This window comes from Uloborus diversus, chromosome 3 (assembly GCF_026930045.1).
Source record: "Uloborus diversus isolate 005 chromosome 3, Udiv.v.3.1, whole genome shotgun sequence".
NCBI lineage: Eukaryota > Metazoa > Arthropoda > Arachnida > Araneae > Uloboridae > Uloborus > Uloborus diversus.
In genome coordinates this window covers 185741608-185761361 of record NC_072733.1, presented here as the reverse complement: position 1 = coordinate 185761361, position 19754 = coordinate 185741608, and the positions used below count along the sequence as shown (strand labels likewise).

Below are 19754 nucleotides of genomic sequence, written 5' to 3'. Positions count from 1 at the left end.
ATTTCCAATTTGTTCATTTTGAAAAGGCTCAGTCATCTTAATTATTTCACTTTGCCCCGCATTCCTCCACTTTGACAATGCGCGGATTTTCTCAAAATCTGGTTGTTTCTCAAAACAGCGAAATTCCGATTTAATTTCTAGAAGTTTCAGTTTTAATGTTTAGTTTAGTTTTAATTCCCAGCTAATATTTTGCCAACTTTGCTCATAACAACAACAACAATAATTTTTAAAATTTTTTTAAAAATAAATGGCTCGATCTCTATTGGCAACGATATTTAACATTGAACGCCTACTTTTAAATTGATTTTAATAATACCTGTAACGAAAAACTTGTTCTAACTGCGAAATTCGACTTTGTTCTTAATTGCATATTTTGCCCAAGTTGCTGAAGAATTTGAAACTAGAAGTTTTGTTTTCGTCAATAAATTTTCTAAGGGAGGATTAAATGCTGAAAATTAGTTGTTTGGTTTAAAAAAAAATAATTAAGCAGGATTGACACATTGTCGTGTAAATATCTAAAAATTCGCAGGGCGAGATCGAGAGAACAGATGAGTTTTGTAATAATAATAAACAAGCACGAATTAAAGAAATGATTACAGACACGTGTTTCGGGATTCAAGAAGCCCTTTTTTCAATGAAAAGTCATGCGAGCAGTGGTCTCATTTGAGCTTAATTTTGTTGTTAACTATTGTTACTTCGTTTCACAAAGGTTCTTATTCATTTCTGATTACTTTTGTGTCAAACAAAATGCAAGTCATCTAAAATATGGAAAAAGTCCAATGTTTGGAACTGCCGGATTCTAAACTTCTGATTTTGTACAGTACATGTTTACTTTAGACAGGCATTTCTTTATGATCAACCTTTTCTATTAATACATTTCCTTCGTGATATTGCTACATTTTTCCTGTAGTTTTATTGCATCACTGTTCATTGTAAAGCAAAACCATCGTGTTTTAATGTTGGGGTTACATATCTCCATGAACTCACGCACTCTTGTCAGTTGTCACCTCTTACCACCAACTACGAACTAGACGCCTATTTTTCTGTAAAAAATATCCTCTTGCTCATCTGTTATCAGTATTTTACCCTTCACACTTGTCCCGGGGGCAGTGGCGTATCCAAGGGATATCACCTCCCCCCGAAACTGTACCATTTCTCCCTACGAAATTTTTTTCTGTGGCACTTTTTGAGCTTACTCTTTTCTTGAAGGAACCTGTTGAGCACAGAACAGAAAAAATAGAATATCAAAGCTTTATCCTACTCAAATTAAAAAAAAAAAAAAAAACTCTTTAGATTGTCACGATTCAAATATATTCATAAGATAATGAATGGTAAGGTAGCTAATGGGGCGTTTTGTTTAACGACTAATCTCTCTCTACAAATAATAAGCAAAAGCAGCAAATAAAATATTTATTTACAGCTGCACCCGTTTGTAGCGAATTTATTGCTTTTACGTTATAGCTTCAATTCCCTTCACGTTTTACCGAATATTATTCAACTTTTTAGAACGAAATTACGACTATATAACGAAATTTTTATTTGGTCCCCAATGCCGGGAGGAAAGGGAACTCAATAAAAAAAAAGATTGAAAATAGAAATCAAATTTTAAGAGATTTTTTTTTCTGAAAAGGGCCTTGCCCCGACCTTATTTCGCGCCGTAACAACTCAAGAACCTGCATGTTACTACACGCTGCACGTAGGTTCTGCTGCTAGTTAAAAACGAAGACACATTCTAAGGCCTGGCAAAAATTATCTCCCCCGTGACCTTAGCAGCACTTGGAGTATAACTAGAGAGGTATAACTTGTTCTGACTGCAGACCCTAGAGAGGGCAGGTCAAGGACAAAATATTGAACCGGGAAGGACGGTCTTCAGATGACCCGTAGTCACTCTTTTGTTTCATTTCTAAACTCTCTTATCTTCTGCAAAGGGTGATTTTTACCTTTAATTTTTTAATTGATGTAAAGGAATGTACGATTAAAACTGGTTCGGCGGAATACACTGCCGGAATGACCTTCTGATAAGTGTTAGTGAAATCAAATGTAATAAAATAAAAGTAATTACAGGTAATTACAGACCTCGATGGGAAGTCCCGGGAGGCCACTGTGACCATCCAAAAATTTCCTTACTCGGCAAATTTTGTCTGGCGATTCGGCAAAATTATCATCACTTGTCAAAATTTGGAATCACATTCGGCAAATTTATCATCATTCGGCGAAATTCGGAGTTCCATTCTGCAAAACTTGGAGTTCCATTCCACAAATTGAGAATTCCCGCCCTCCCAAAAATTAAAGTTCTGAGAGCCCTTGAGTAATACTAAGCAATATCAATAGTCTAGAAAGAATTTTCAATGAAAATTTAGTGGAGATAAATATCATTTTAAATGCAAGAATATATCAGAGGTGCCCATCCCCAGGGGCAGACTGGCCCGCGGGCCGATGTGCCCTCCCGCCTATGCGCCCTCAAGTCTGAACACCCCTTTTTTATCAAAAAAAAATTAACTTTATTTTATTTTTGGTGCAACTTTTTTTTTTTTTTTTTTTTGCTCTAACAAGCCTGTGCGACTTCACTTTTCTTCTTTTTTTATTCTTTTCTTTAAATCTATAAACCTCTGTGACATCGTTTTTCTTTCTATCTTTCTTTTTTTCTTTTATTTATTTATTTTTTTGCACCTTTTTTTTCTTTTTATTTATTTATTTCTTTTTTTCTTTTATTTATTTATTTATGGTACCCTTTTTTTTTTGCGCCCTTTGGAGGCCAAGGTTGACGCCCTCTTGTGGGACCCAGTTCGCTCCTGCCCATCCCCCGAATGTCGAGGGCGCATCCTTATCAAATGCTACGGAATGCATCTCCCCCTCCCCCCCCCCCCCCCCCCGAACGGAACAAAACCTCCCAAAACGATGCTTCAGTTCAGCCAGAATGAGTTTTCGGGATTGTGTTGGTGAAGTTAAATGTAATTTTAAAAGAAAGTAACAATAATTAGATGTAAATTAAAGGACATAATTATTATTTAAAAAAAAACAATAACAATACTTCAAATGCAAACATCGTAGAAAAACATGAATTTGAACTTGTTTCTGACTCCCAATGGTTCCCCAATTCGCAAATTACATCTAAGACCATTACAGGGGTATCCCTTGTATAACACGGTTAATTCGTTCCGTGTAGTATCGAAACCGTGTTATACAAGACTTTTTTAAAAATAGTTTTTTACTTATTTTTAAATTTATTAATCTTGTACATATCATAAATCATGTCAATGTGTACCGTGTTGTATCGAAACCATATTCCGTGTTATATCGAAACCGTGTTATATGAGACCTATAATTTCGGCTCAATAGAACATACAAACGAAAACCGGCTACCACAACATACAAAGACGCATTGATTTAAAAATAATAGTTGTTACAAACGATAATTATTTTACATACCTCAAATTAAAACTGTTATGCACAACAAGAAAAAAACTTTATCAGCTTTCTTTACTAAGAACAAAACGCATTCTATAAGGGAAAAAAATTTGAGCTTTTCTATAGCAATTAAGTTCGTCTGAGCAACAACAAAACAAAATATAAAATAAAATAAATAGAATTATTCTATTTATTTTATTTCATATTTTGTTTCGAGTACATTTTTTATTTATCGTTTGCCAAATTTAGCTTATGTTTAATCCTAATGTTATTTTCTTACAATGCATTGGAAACAAAATAATACTCATCTTTTTGCTTTTAGAATACTAATGAAAAAACTAAAGTATGTATTTAAAAGTTAAGAGTTACTGTTATAAGTGGAAACCAAACTTTTGAGCCGAAGACAGACAATGTTTCGTAAAAGTTTCATAAAAACAAAGTAACAACTTATTACAGTTAATGTCATAAATTGTATAACATTGTATTGAATAAAAATGAAATTCTTTCTGTTAAAATTCGTGTTACATCAAAACCGTGTTGTATTTAAAATCAAGTTTTGTACCGTGTAATATCGAAACGGTGCTATAATAATCGCAAATATGGTACCGTGTAATATCGAAACAGTGTTATAATAATCTCAAATTTGGTACCGTGTAATATCGAAACCGTGTTGCAGAAGTACTGTGTTATACGAGGGACGCCTGTACTCCATTACGACACATAATGTAATAGGGGTACAAAGGTATGTAAGTGGAAATTTTCAAGTTTTGAGTACAACGCGTTTCAAGTTGCGGGGCTCGGTAGGCTTTCATTGATTTTTTTTTTTTTTTCAAAATCATGCTATGTAACAGAACCTACCACCTGGTACTATCTCTTGCCGCAAGACAGAGGAGATGTTCACCTACCATTTGTACTCGTTATCTCCAAATTTTTAATTTTTGTACTTCTTACATCCCTTTACTTCTCACTGCCTCAAATGGAACATTGTTCTTACTAATTTTGCCTCTTCATTAAGGGGGGAAATCAGTTTAAACGCGTCAAAGAATCGACTTTTTTACTTCCTTTTACAAAAAAGGAAGTATTGTATTCGCGAAAAAATTTTCACTCAAAAATCGCCCTTAATTTCCATTTTGCTCACCCCCAAATGAATGTTGAGTTTTTTTTTCGATTCGACCACATGCGGAAAAGTGCCTAAGAATGTATAGACACGCGAAATATCCATTTTGACCATCACCGAGGTAATTACAACGACTTTTCTCGTGACGTCTGTATGTATGTGCGTATGTGTGTATGTGCGTATGTGCGTATGTGCGTATGTATCTCGCATAACTCAAAAATGGTATGTCCTAGAAAGTTGAAATTTGGTACATAGACTCGTAGTGGGGTCTAGTTGTGCACCTCCCCTTTTGGTTGCTTTCGGATGTTCCTAAGGGGGTCTTTTGCACCTTTTTGGGGGGAAATCATTGTTAATTTCGATGTAAACTCAAGTGGCGTTATAATTTGTCGGACACTTGGCGATATATCGCCAGTCTTTTGGTCGCCAAGTTTTGTCGCCAACTTGGCGACAAATTTGGCGGAGTTTTTTTTTTTTTTTTTTTGGTTTCAATTTGGCCATTGTTGGTGATATTTAGAGAATAAATATTGAATCACATTAAAATAGCGAATAATGGGGAAATGACATTAAATTGGAGTAAAAGGAAGTCATGTGATGCACACATCAGCTCGTTTTTTTTTCAAACGCGTTTTTTCTCGAAACTACTTTTTTCAACTGGTGTGCATCTTAGCTCAAAAAGTAGTTGATCAATCGTTCTGAAAATTTGTGTGAATATTCTTTATTCAGTTTCATGTATGAAATTATATATATATGTGGGGCAAAAAAGGTGGGGTAAAATGTCAGATAAACATGACATCGTGATTAAACACCTTAAAATCATGCAATTTTCAACTTTTTTGAGCACAATTAAGTTCATATTCTTAGAAAATATGTAGTTAACGAAATACAAAAATGGTAATGAATACAGATAAAAATTGTGACTTCGGTAATTCCTAAAGTCCCTATATTAAAAAACATGAATAAAATATCCTTTAAGTTTGGACAAATTCTGATTACATACTTGGGACAGTTTTGAACTTTTACCTTTAATAGCACATCAATCATATTTTTTCCATTCGAGCGAAGTATTCTATTTTTAGGATGCGCCTTTTAGTACTTCACCTCAGGACGAGCTATGGATGTGCAGGTATGTCCCTTTAAAGATGAAACAAAAAAATGTTCACTGTCCCAAGTTAGGGTCCCACTTCCTAACTTGGGACACTTAAGATTTTGATCTTTCTTTCATTTATGTAGCAATAGATAGTCGTTTGGGACACCAACTATCATTTTAAAGAAGTTGATTTTACAACTCAATAAAGAAAAAATATCGTTACATAGAAAAAATATAATCTTGTAAACGTTAAAAGATTTCATAATGTATACTTGCCCGTGAAAATATTGAATGTCTCCCTAGCCATCTTAATTCTTTTCAATGTAATATTTCCACGTCCATATTTCCTTTTATATTTGAAAGCATAAAAGCAATTTAACACCCAAATAATTCTTAATGCAGCTGATTTTTAGCTCGTCATGTTCCTCATTTCACATTCATTTTCATTCCTTCATAATACGTAAAATTCACAACAAATAAATTAGTTTCATCTATACATGGAGACTTATTTTCATTAGAAAAAGTACCATTATGTAATATTTCGGCAAAACGTCTTTTGCTCATCAAAAAACTCCTTTAAAAAAAAAAAACAATGACAACTTTTCTGTTCTGTGTTACTGTATGACACATTTATTTCATCAGAATTGTCATTCATTTTAAAATATTTTAGTATCCATATTTTTTTCTTAATGCAATTATACACTTTATTTCCACACTATTTCTTATCGACCGCGAATTCGCAATTTCTCAAATTTATGAATAAATTTGTAAAACTGAATTAATTAAGTAGAAACGAATTAGCTCCAATAAGGCAAGGTACATAGCCGAGATGAAGTGTGAAACAAATTCAAACTAATGTTGCTCAGTTAGCGTTGGTAACCAAAGTTACTTCGATACTCAAAAATAGCATATTTTTTCGGAATTTTCAAAATTATTAAACTAACCCATAAAGATTAAACATCAATTATTTCTCATTGGCGTTCCTTCCGGTTCTGGAAAATTTAAGAATTCATCCCATAGACATATACATATATAAAGCTCGGATCTAGGAGATGGGTCAAGGGGTATGCCCTAAATGCGACCAAAGATAGCTAAACACTACGTCTTCAAGGAGAGAGCCCCAGATCACATATTTATGTCCAATGTTCCATTTAACCCCCCTCCCCCTATCGTTCCTTTACCCATAATTTAATGATAATCCCCTTCAAAACCAGAGAAGTAGGAATCCGAACCGAATTCTAAAATCTGATCTCGCAAACGTTGTCACGCTCTTATACCAAGTCCTTAAAGCGCCCTGATGGGATTTGCCTTAATCGGCACGTTATGTCTGACAATTCGGAAAATCATCATCATTCGGCACAAAAGTTGGAGTTCCATTCGGCAAATTCAGAATTTTTGACCTCCCAAAAATTGAAGTTCGGGGCTCCTCTGTACAAAGTTTCAGAAAAATTCAACATGTTTTTGTTTTTGTTTGGGAGATAAAAGATCTTCCCAACAAACGAATACAGCACGCTTCCCTTTATTTCCCATCTCTTGCTCAGTAATTTATTCTGAAAGCTAACTTTTCTTCGTTACTTCCGCTTTGATTCCCTAAAAAAAAGTTTCATTGCTTTTGAAGTAGACGAAAAGCAAAAGCTTGCCCGTATGCGAGCACTGTGAAATGGGGGAAAGAAATTTGTGTTAGGTACCCCTGCGTTGCCCAGCATCGAAATGCCTTTTAAAAAATCGTCATACGGACCAGCTATGTTCAAGGGCGCACAAAGCCACTAGGTAGCGGGTTTTAACTGACTTGTTGCCGTGCGCTAGAATTGGCCTTTTATCGCTTTTCCATAATTCTTGCATAAATATGTCACTTGGAAGCAATCTGATCTGAAGAAGCGTTCTTATTTGTTTAATTAAAAAATGAACATTGGTACCGTCAGGGGGTGCTTTTAGGAACAATAATTGTTTTTTCAGTTATTAAGAAATAAACTTTATCAACAATTATTAATATTAAACAAAAAAACTAATATTTTTTTCAACAAAGGGCGATCTAAAAATGATTTAAAAAATGCTACAAAATATATCACGAAGAATATTATGTCGTGTTTAGGTCCTTGAATGCCGGAAGGAAGGTGCAAGGGGTTGTATTTTCCACCATGGCGTAAAAAGATAAAATTTATCTAATTAGAACAGTGCAAACTACAAATTACTTTAAAAGCTACAAAATACATCACGATAAAATATTAGGTTCGCATTTATGTCCGTGAGTGGGCGCAGGGGGCGGGGCTGCAAGGGAGTACACGTTCACTCCCTGACTTTGAAAAATAAAAGTAAAAAAATCACTTTAAAAAGGACAAACTATAAAATACTTTTAAAAACTACAAAAAAATTAATTTGAATTTTGACATCTTGAATTCAAATTATGTTTTTCGCAATCACGAGTGTGTGTATGTAGGCGTGTGTGTTTGTGTGTGGGAGGTATGTGTGTTTGTGTGTAGGGGTATGTGTATGTGTGTGTAGGCATGTGTGTTTGTGTCTGTGTGCTGGCATAAGTCTGTGGGTAGTTGTGTATATGAATGTGTGGGGGTATGTGTATGTAGGTATATGTGTTTGTGTCTGTGTGCAGGCATGAATATGTGGGTAGTTGTGTGTATGTTTTTGTGTATGTGTGTATGTGTTTGTGTGTGTGTGCGTGCAGGGGGTATGTGTATGTGTGTGTAGGCATGTGTGTCTGTGTCTGTGTACTGGCACAAGTATGTGGGTAGTTGTGTATATGACTGTGTGTGTGGGGGGGGGCATGTGTATGTGTGTGTAGTCATTTGTGTTTGTGTCTGTGTGCAGGCATGAATGTGTGTGTAGTTGTGTATGTATGCGCGTGTGTGTAGGACATGGATGCAACCTGGAGACGGCTTTCGCTATAAGAGCCGCATCGTGAGGACCCGGTCGACGGCGATGCTGCAGAGGGTGGCGGTATGAAAATAAAATCAAAGGACATCAAAACAGTCAATAAGCAATCGTGATTGCTCAAAAATAAATCACAGAAATTAACAATCTCATGTTTATGTCCATGAGAGCCGGCAAGGGAGGAATGACCTTGTATCCCTCTGGTTTTTAAAAGTTAAATTAATTTAAAAAAAATATTGAATTAATGTTAATTTAATATTTGTACATTGTAAACTATGCCACCCCCTTCAACCTGCCTCCATTGGAGTTGGCACGGGTTGTCTACCCCAGGAACCAGTCGATCAACAACGCAAAAAAAATCAGTAAATCATTATTTAAATTTTTACTTTAGACAAAACTATTTTAGTCCGTCGTACACGAGCTTCAGTTCAATTCAATTGAAATTGCTTACTCGTCCAACTCGGTAACATAATAAAAACGCATGTATAAAGAGCCACCCTATTTTAAGGAGTCATATGATGCAGAATTTAAAACAATAAATTTTTCTAAAAAATGATACTATTCACTAATTTAAGTGTTCGGCAAAAAAAAAGTCGCTCTGCAATCATGTCGGAGGTCCAACAAAGATTTTCTTCCTCTTCCCCAAGTTAATTTTTCTTAATTAAATAATTTTTGTACCTGCATAATTCGTTTATTGTTTACTATAGTTGCCCATTTCTTCCTGCGCCGTAGCAAAGCCATCCCATTGCGATCGCAAATCACTGAAACTTGTCAGAACTTGCTGTCATGTACAAAAATATTTTGATCAGAGAAATAAAGCTTATAAATTAAACAATTGGGGCCGTGGTAGCCTGATCGGTAGGGCATTGGACTCGGGGCCGGAGGGGCTCGGGTTCGATCCCCGCTGGTCGAAGACCCACCGTCGTCATTAAAGGGGACTGGGCGACGTTAAATATGCTCGTGGTCTCAATGTCCTCCAAGTGAAACGATACCTCTGGGGGTGCTAGTTCCAGGTAGCTATTAGCTCTTGGACTAGTTCTAAATTCTCATTAACTGTACGATCCGGTGATGGTGCTGCCATCTATCGGTATATAAAATAATGGAGGCAAGGCACTTAGTATGCAGATCCCTCGACATAATACAGTTGTAGTCAGTTGTGACTCTTGAATAGAAATAGAAATAGAAATAGAATTAAACAATTTTATCAAAGATGAAACTCCAGTTTCGGTGTAGTGAAAAATTGGGAACTGGGATATTTTAAATTTTATCATACCCTATATACTTTTATTTCCTTTCAAAACTTAAAGTCATTCCGAGTTCAGTGGTACTCCTTTATCAGTCTTTTCCGCAAAAGGAACTATTTTAACATATGAAACTTCACACCACTCTAAAATTTGGTAATAATGATGAAAAGTTATTTATGTCTGTCAAAATATGTATAGGTCAAAGTTTGTCTATCAAAATTGGGCTGCAATAATGAAAAGTTAAATATTTATGTCTATCAAAATTGTTGTTTAGTGTGATGGGTGTCGCAATACCTGTGATTAAGGCTACAGCTTTCAGCAGAAATCAAACGTTCAAAAACAGAAGGAAAAAAGGAAAGAAAGTGATAGCTTGACTTATAGAAATATACAACTTCTCTACTGCTGTTTAGTAACTCTAATTTTCACTTTTTCTGTACGCTGGTATTTTTGGATCGAATATTAAAAAAAAAAACACACATTTTATGTATATATATATATATATATATATATATATATATATATATATATATATATATATATATATATATATATATATATATATATATATATATATAAATTTTTGACATCTCGAATTCAAATTATGTTTTTCGCAATCACGAGTGTGTGTGTGTAGCGGCGTGTCGAATATAGGCGCAACCACCCAGGAGGCGCGGATTCTGGTGAACAGTGCTGCTGGTGGAGAACCAGGTACCAGCACCTGCAGATGCTCTTCACTCCAATGTCCCCAGTACCTACCACTATTCGCTGTATAACCAGTTGGATGGGACTAAGAAGACAGCTCTGATTTTTTGAACCAGACCAGAAACCGAGCAATCCCTGGTTTAGCACCCCCAGAAGTATCATTTCACTTGGAGGACATATCGACCACGAGCGTATTTAACGTCCCCCGGTCGCCATTAATGAAGACGGTGGCTCCTCGACCGGCTGGGATCGAACCTGGGACCCTCAGGTCAAAAGCCCGATGCCTTACCGATCAGGCCACCACGGCCCCACTTGAAGGGGCCGGCCGACGGTGGTACTCGCGAATACCCAGTTTCAAAAATCAAAGGACGCGGACGTCATACAACGGTCAAGTGAAAACAATAAGCAATGCGTGATTGCGCAAAAGCAAAAAAAAAAAAAACATCTTGAATTCAAATTATGTTTTTCGCAATCACGAGTGTGTATGTGTGTGTGTGTGTGTGTGTGTGTATGAAGGCGTGTGCGTGTGTATGTGAGTATGTGCAGGCGTGTGTGTAGGTGTGAATGTATATAGGGTGTGTGTATAGGCGTGTGTTTATGTGTGTAGCCGTGTGTGTGTGTTGGCGTGTGTGTGTGTTGGCGTGCGTGTGTGCAGGCGCGCATGTGTGTGTGTGTGTGTTGGCATTTGTGTGTGTGTAAGGTATGGAAGCAACCTGGTGACAGTGCTCGCTGGAGGAGCAGCAGCGAGCGGGTGGGAGCGGCCGAGGTGATGTCCCTCATAAAATCAAAATATAATCATATTTGATAGCAAAATTTGACTTTAAAAACTCGAATTAATAGAGAATCGAAATCAAGAAATATAAAGCATCGGGTAGTTTCATCTTTATTTGGTGTAATGAATCACATTTTCGCTTAAAAATTAAGTAAATAAATAAATAATAATAATGTAACATTATGTGTTACTAATATCTCTTTTTCATTACAATGTCGCACGTTTTATTTCTTGATTGTACAATAGTAATGCAACGGTTCATTTTTACCTATATTTATTTATTTATTGTGTATAATGTTATAAATTAATGAAAAACTGCTCTTATAATTATTTCATATGTTTTAATATCATGAATATTGTATTTGTTCCTCCTTTTTATTATTATTTTTTCATTGTAAAATTGATTATATTTTTATAGTTTATTCTTTTTCGTACGAAATTGCCTAATATAAGAATGAAACAAGTATATTTTTGTTCCTTTTTAAAAAGAATTCTAATACCGATACTGATACCGGTGCTCCGATTTCACGTCTAAGAAAATACCGAAAACTTGAACTGTATTTTTTGTCCTGTATTGCAATCACAAGTTAGTTAGAACGTTGCTCTTTCTCACTATTATCTCGGCGTGAAACCGCACAGAGGCAACGTATTATACCTGAACTCAACTCATTTTAAAAAAAGTAAAAATGCAACACAAAAAATACTTGGGTGTCGAGCTACTTCAATGTCATATTTTTAAATGCACCCAAACCTGTTGTTGTGCATTTTTTTTTTTTTTTTACGATCTTTTTGTTGTCCGATCAGTGAAAATTTCACACAAATTGGGACTGAATTAACTAACCTATTGTTACAAATTTTGTAAATAGTAAATTTTTTTATGATTAATTTGTTGTAATCTGGCTAAATTTGGCATTTATTCCATTATGTTTCATCTAAAATTATCTTAGTAACTTCACCTGTAATTAGTTTCTTGTAATGAATAAACATTCCCCTTACATTTGAATGAAGTATATGGTCCTCCCATTTCTGATTGATAAGATTCGTGAATGAATAAAAAGAAAATATGAGAAATATATATTGGTTTTAGGATTTTCTGGATATTTCTTTGCTAGGTATAAAACGCCGGGTGTCTTGTGCATGAGGAGAGAGTCAGTTTGCTTTCTAACTGTGGAGTCTCGTTTTCAGAAGTTTGCGCTAGAAAGTGTATTAGCCTTTACGCTGTGTTTTTGCGTATTTTGATTTAAATACGTGTGTTACCGTTGAGTTTACGGTGTTAATTGATATTTGCCTAATTGCTATGGTTAATTTAGCAGTTGTTAACGATATTTCTTGTTCATAGTTGTAAATAAATCTCCTGTGTTTTCTCAAGAATTGGGTCGTCATTTAAAGAATTTCTTGAAGTGGATGGACTCGTAATACTGTCTTTAAAACAAGTGCTTAATAGTGTAATTTTGAGCGATTTTTTTTTTTTAATGCGGTCCCTATCTTCCGCCCAAAAACAGGTTTGAGAGTAACATTTTGTGAACCAACTTTTAAACTCTCTTGAAAGAACCTGACTTCCTTATATATCCCACCCCCACCCCTAAGAGCTCGGGGGAGGGGCCAGGGCCCCTTGTCATAAGCTCATATGTCACTAGCGCAGCCAGAATTATCTTCTGGAGGGGTTTTTTGTTGAAAAATACCTTCTGAATGGGATTTTTGGATCAAAAATGTTTTCTGAAGGGGGTTTTCTTGATCAAAATAGCCCTTTCATATGCATAAACTACTGTACTAGAATTTGCATTTATGTTAAAACCAATGGGTCTGGGGGTGTTTTCACCCCCCCCCCCCTCGCTGCGTCACTGTCATAAGTCAACTTTTAACCACTTTCTTGAAAATTTTTGAAGAAAATAAAACGCCAGCAGATATTTTGTGCATACTTCATACTTTTGGCCTGAGAAATAATACCGAAATAAAAAGAACTAATCTCAAAAGCAATTTCCAATCGATGTGCAAAACTAAATATTTTATGAATTTTCCCTTTTTTCTTTTTTTGATATTTTTTTCCGGTATTGTACATAGTGAAACATAAGAGCAAAATCTTCTTACTATATACATAAACATCCTTCAAGAGCAGTGGCACTTTAATGTTTAATTAAGTAACATGATATAATCAGGGCCCGTTTAAGAGATCAGGGGGCCAAGTGCTATTTTGGGGGCCTTCGTAGTCAAACCTAACAATTTTAGCCATTGGCAAAATCAGTTTTAGCTATTTAGGGGTCCCTTAAAAGCGGTGACCCTAGGCCGTGGCATTGGTTGGACTATTTAGTAATCAGGCCCAGGGCCGCCGAGAGTCAAGGCGGGCCCCTTGTCAGATTGGTCACTGGACCCCCCCCCCCCATCACCCCTAAAACTTGCCAAACTTATACTACGTCGATTCCGAGCCGCTTCAAAGGAAGAGCCTAGTTTCCGACTAGGCTGACATGGCCTCTCGTCGATCCTGATCAGGCCCTGGATGTAATAAATAAAATGTAACTATTTAGTGGCGCTTGTTAGAATTTTCGCGAACGGATACATTTCACTCATTATTCTCATTATTACTCTTTCCGTGGGCAGGTATTGAGAAGTAACTGTTTTCATTTTTCTTTTTGCATTTTTGGTATTTATTACATAGTTTTATCGTACAAACTTGCGTATTTGGTTTCCGGGGAAAAAACGTCTAATTCCAACATTTCCCTATTGTCAGTATTGAATCCAAAACGCATTTCTTCAAATGTCTCGTAAACTCATTTCTGCAGATACTGACTGACATTTATATGCTTACGGCAATGTTCATCGCCGTCATTATATTCATACAATAATATGAACAAAAAAATTGTCTCTTCTAATATGCCTCTATTTTCACTTGATTCAATTAAACGGTATTGTCGATTTAATTCATAATATTGATTTATCAAACTCTTCCAGGCACTGCTAGGGCCATGCACCCTCTTTGAACACTGGTTTGGAACATTGTAATGAACAATCATTTTTCATTTTTGATGTTTGTCGTTGAAAACAAATGCAATTTTCAGTTTTATTCTGTAAAAGTGAAAAAAAAAAAAAATGGAATACTCGCAATACAAAGGCCTCCTGAACCAAATACTGTTTTAAGCACAAACAAAATGAAAAAAAAGATGAAACCCCAATTCTTTTTTGCAAAGCCCTCCTAAATCCCACAGCTCTTTCGTCTTGCCTGAATTCAGAAAGTGTTATTGTTTTGATTCCGCTAAAGATTTGGCGAGTTCAAGTGATAAACATGCTCTTTGTTGGCGATATTTTGATCCACCATTCTGGCAACCCTCAATCAGGTGTCGAGCTGAAAGTAGAAAATGCTTATTCTTTTGTCTTCCGTTGTGCAGTTGCGATTGAGCTCGTGACGAGTAAAGAGGAAGTTAGATACTGAGTGTTGACATTGTGAAGGTATTTCGGGATTCTAATTCGAAGAAGTGGTAATTAAGAAGTTTCCTAGGGTTCTGCCGGTAAGTTTTTATGATTATGTTTTGAACTCAAGCTTTGACAATAGTAATTTCTTAAGAGATCTTTCCGAAATCGTTCGAATGTTTCGATTTGGTTTCAATAGTTATCATGTAACAAAATCCCGGACACTGTTTTAATTGTGTTGTAAGAAAGTAAACTTTGTTGCGTTGTGAATCGATTCCGTTCAGTTTTATATGATGTCCTTAGATGAATTACAGTACAATTTCTGTTCGAAATATTGAGAAATTGCGTTAGATTGCATCATTCTTGATTTCTGCATGTTTTTTCAAATGTTCGTGTGCAAGAGTTTTCGTTTTTTTTTTCACTGGGGTCATTAATCAATGTGTTAATTTTAGATTTTTGAAGTCTTGCTACATTTCTATTTTGATGTTTTTGAAACAGGATTTCTCCGAACATTTAATGAAAATGTTTCAAGTACAGACATGTTTACTAAATCCATGATCTTATGATTTTTGTTTTCTTTGTAAAAAGACGTGTATGCCGTTATGTCACTTTGTTTATATGATAGTATTGATGTGATTTTTTTGTTACATTGATAACTTTTTTCTGGAATGCTAAAATTATTTCGTGCATTTTTTAAACTAGTATAGCAACTCATTTTTATGTTTTGAATCAAGCAATTTTCTTTTCCTTTGTTGATTTGTTGAAATGAAGTTAAATATTCTGTTTAGGTACTAATAAGAAATGTTTTAAATATGCCCGCAACATTTAAGTTATTCAAAAATGATTCATTATTTTTCTATAGTCCTCTTATTATTTATATTGCTTTGTTTTTATGGGTATATTTCTCTTGTATGAGTTTTCTATTGTTTAGGAGGTGATCCACAGTATTTGAGGGGCCATTGCTCTTGGGGGGGGGGGCATTCTTGATTAAAGCCCATGACCCTTAGTGGCGTAGAAATCCAGTAGGCAATTAGGGGCCCTGCTGGTTTTTTGCGAAAGGGGAGGGGATTTATAGATTCAAGCCTAATTAAAAAGTCTTTTATAACTCGAATCTTGAAGTTTTCATTGGACAAAAATATTAAACTCTTGAAATGTCTGGGGATTTTCCATAACTCGAAGGTTTTAGCCGGTCCCTTGAGTTATCGAGAGTTGTACATGATGAATCAATAGTCACCTGTTTTTACTCATGTTTTCAGAAATTCAGAGTTCCGAATTAAATGAAGCTGTTGGAAGTTAAAGTGTAAATAAATGATTTGTACATAAGAAAGCAAGGTCACAGCCAGGATTTTGATTTTTTTTTTGGGGGGGGGGAGGTTTCATAATGAAGAGAAAGTTTATTGATTAAAAAGACAAAGCTACATGTTGCTATGATTTTTGAACCATGTTGCACATTGGTAAACGTATGATAATGGGAAAGGGGGGGAGGGACGAGCAGAAAAATGAAAAAATTTTAGGAAGAAACGAGGGCAGGGAGCAGGCAGTATTATTGGTCGTTTTTTTAGATGATTTTTTTCTTTTGAACGGTAATTTTACCAAGTTACAAAGAGTTACTTTATCGAAATGTAAGCAAATGTTTCCTCAGATGATTTAAATTTATTATTATAATATCATTTAACCAGAATTCAATTTATGTACATGTCTTGTTGGTCCAGAAGATGATGTGTGGTGTCATAAATGTCACAATTGCAAAAGGTACCAATGACATAAGAACCTTAATTGTCCCTCAAGTTGGACATGAGAGAGAAATAGTAAAGTATTATTTCCAATATCTTCTTTACAGCGTGCTACTGTGTTCGCCGACAAAATTATTGCATTGAACAATGAAAGTTTATCAAGGCAGATTTCTTCCACAGTAACCAAGATGCAATCTTTCACGGATTGACCATGCGTAAAAGGTTTACTGTCTTTAGCCAGAATATGACTGACTTTGAAACTGGCTTTTATAGCCAGTTTCATTTTGTTGGGATTGCTTCGTAAAGATATGTTTCTGAATTGAAAGGGAATTTTTCAAAGAAATAATTTTATCCTCTCGTAGTTTACCAGTTAAATTGTAAAATGTGCTCTTGTGTTTTGTATCATAATGTCTACAGATATTAAATTCTTTCAGAAGAGCGACAGTCTCTTGAAAATAAAAATACAATGCTTTATTATTGTTGTTGATCATGAAATAATCGTGTGTCCACTGTTTATTAAAAGTATATCATTCAAAATCAACTTTCCTTTTTTAAAAATAAGTCATTGTACTACTAAATAACACTATAAAAATAAAAGACACTGTCGACAGTCGCTACACACTTCGTGAGGCGTGTGATACATCAATCTACATATCTTCACCAAGGTTGACACATAAAAATTTAGAAAAAAGAGATAAGTGAACAGCCCTTAAGGGGACTTTCAAACTTAGACTATGATAACAGACTTAATAGGCTTAATATGTACAGCATAGAGCAATGGAGAGTCAGAGGGGACATGATTCAGTTGTTTAAATTTATCAAAATGAAAGATGTTAACGGGTTAAGTTTTTGCACAGAAAGCAAGACGAAAGGTCATTGTTTTAAGCTATTCAAATCTCGGGCTGACCTAGAAATTAGGAAAAAATTATTTCTTTACTAGGGTCGTGGGCACTTGGAACAGTTTACCAGAAGAGGAGGTAATGAGCAAGGGAGTGGATAGCTTTAAGAGGGCCATCGATCTTCATTGGGGACTTATAAACTGACTAGGACCGGCCTAGCTGGGCACAGAGCTTGTTGCTGGTTGTCACATTTGTATTTGTATAATTTGTTCAGAGAAAATCTGCACAGATTTTCAAAAATTTTCTAATTGACTACGAGTCTTGTCGGCCTGAAAACTGTGGGATGACATAAAGTGTGGGGGGGGGGGGGAGCAATAGTAAAAGATGCTAAATTTTCAGAAATTTCTTTTGAAAAGAAGACTTTGATGACACTTATGTTATTTGTCATATAAAAGAGAAATGAACATGGACATAATAGGCATTTCCATTACGCCAAAGATAACTCACAGCTCGCTAAACCTTCCCATCCATACAATGATCCTATTCCAGGAAACTTGATTTCCAATGAGATGTACCATGAGTCCCCACCGAGTACATGTAGTAAGGTTCCGATACGAACCTCACTAATGTATTGTGTACTAGATCGATAATAGATGACATAGTTCCAACCACCTCATGCCTATCACAACAGCAATAATATCAGACAACAATTAAAAGAGGGTGCATAAAAAGGGAAAAACGTATCTTTTTCGTTAATTAATTGTACATATTGTTCCAGGGGAAAAAATGTGCTTTTAGCAGTTTGTTGGCAGCGAGTGACTTTCCGTCGACAGTAACAAAATGGAGGCCACAGAGGCCGATGCCCCCCCCCCACCTACCCGTGGATAATAGAGTTCCGAATTTTCTATAATTTCCTTTTTTTTAAAAAAAAATCTTTACATATAGTAAAGTAAGTGCAATTCAAAGTTTTCTCCGGGAGGGAGGCACTAGGCCTCCTACAGGAGGCACTGCCCCCCCCCCCCTCCCCTCAGTGTGAGATGACTGAAAGAAACGCTGCTTATGATTATTGTAAACCCATGGATGGATACAAAGGATCAGCCCTCCTTTGAGGGGCTCTACAGGCAATTTTTCGACATTAAAGTTCAAAAAGTATTTTTTAGTCCATCTGCATAAAAATTAAGAGAGCTATCAACCTTAAAACTTTTGGAATATTTAAAAATTCAGGTCTTAAAAACGTGATTTTAAACCATCTTTGGAAACGTTAAAGGAAGGAATGAAGTTCAAGCTCTCTTTCATCTGCTAATTTTTCAAAACTACTGTTGCAAAAATACCATATTAAACGATAGTGGATTATGTTAGGAGAGAGGGTTCGGAGACTTTGTAATTTTCAAGAATTGAAGTTCTAGAGACGCAATTTCGCCCCTCCCTTGAAGGATTCCTGGATCCGTCCTTGTGTGAGCCTCATATATCTGTATAACTTGGAGGGATACAACACTATGTCCATTTTTTCCCAAATTGACATAGTAATGTAGCCCTCCGAAGTACAGATATATAATGAGCATACAGCAAAGAAGAACTGCTGTTTACGAAAAGTTTCCATTAAAAAATAAATTAAAATACAGCAAATAACTTTATTACACTCACTCAAAATGTTCAGACCATTACAGTTTTAGTTATTTCTTCCAGTCAATATCAATTAAAGTCAGTAACTAAAAATGTTAGAGTGAAAAAATAAGTGCTAAAAATTACTATTTAGTAATTAAAAATTCCAATAAAATGTAAAAACTACGTATTTTGCAACTTATCATCACCTCAGAGCAACAGTAAGATATCTTAGTGTTATTTCTGGGATTAGATATCTTACTGTTGCTCTGAGGCGACGTTATAACATTTAAAAAAAAAAAGTAAATAAATATTATTGAGTGTGCTAACTAAACTGAAGCAATTGAAATTTTGATCTTGGCAGGAACAGTGCCGTCTTTCGTTAAACATTTTTTTTTCCTGTAAATATTGCTGAGATTAATTGAAAGGTACAAGGAACCATTATTAATTTTCATTGCACTAACTATTAAGTTCATTGTCCCACTTTAAACTTGCTTCAAGCTGGCTATTTTTTATTTTTTCCTCATTTGTTTTCATGTCCTTTGATCCGATTAAACGGACTTGAGGTCTCAATAAGCGAATGGCTTCTGTAATGGGATTTGGTTTGTTTCTTTAAAATTCGATCTGAATAAGTAGCTGGTCCGATTAACCGGTGGTCCAATTAAGGGGATTCCACTGTATTCTAATTTTCCTGTAATATTTTGTTGATAAAATTAGTGTATGGAGACCAAAAAAAAAAAAAAATTAAAGCTTTGAAAGAAATCTTAGAATCGCTTTTTATGGCCTCCGGCCTCCCCCCCCCCCATCCTCCCCTCAAGAAAAAAGAACTATTTCTGGATCAGCTCCTGTCAGCCCCTTCTGTATATGTAGTTGTTTATTGATATTTTAAACAATAATTTTTCTTAGCAATTAGTCCTGTCCCATCCAACTCTGCCCCTATTTGGGGCAGAGTTGGAAAATAT

The 19754-nt window shown here is 35.4% G+C and overlaps 1 protein-coding gene across 3 annotated transcripts in view; it reads left to right on the top strand.

Moving 5' to 3' along the window:
* LOC129219331 (uncharacterized) overlaps positions 1–19754 on the top strand; it is a 235281-nt gene that overhangs the window by 159890 nt on the left and 55637 nt on the right. For 2 of the 3 annotated variants that reach the window (XM_054853690.1, XM_054853688.1), the window contains exon 1: positions 14586–14716. The exons of the other annotated variant lie outside the window; for it this stretch is intronic. The gene's annotated coding sequence lies outside the window, so the exon portion shown is untranslated. Of the gene's footprint in view, positions 1–14585; positions 14717–19754 lie in introns of those variants that run through there. 3 annotated transcript variants of the gene reach the window in all.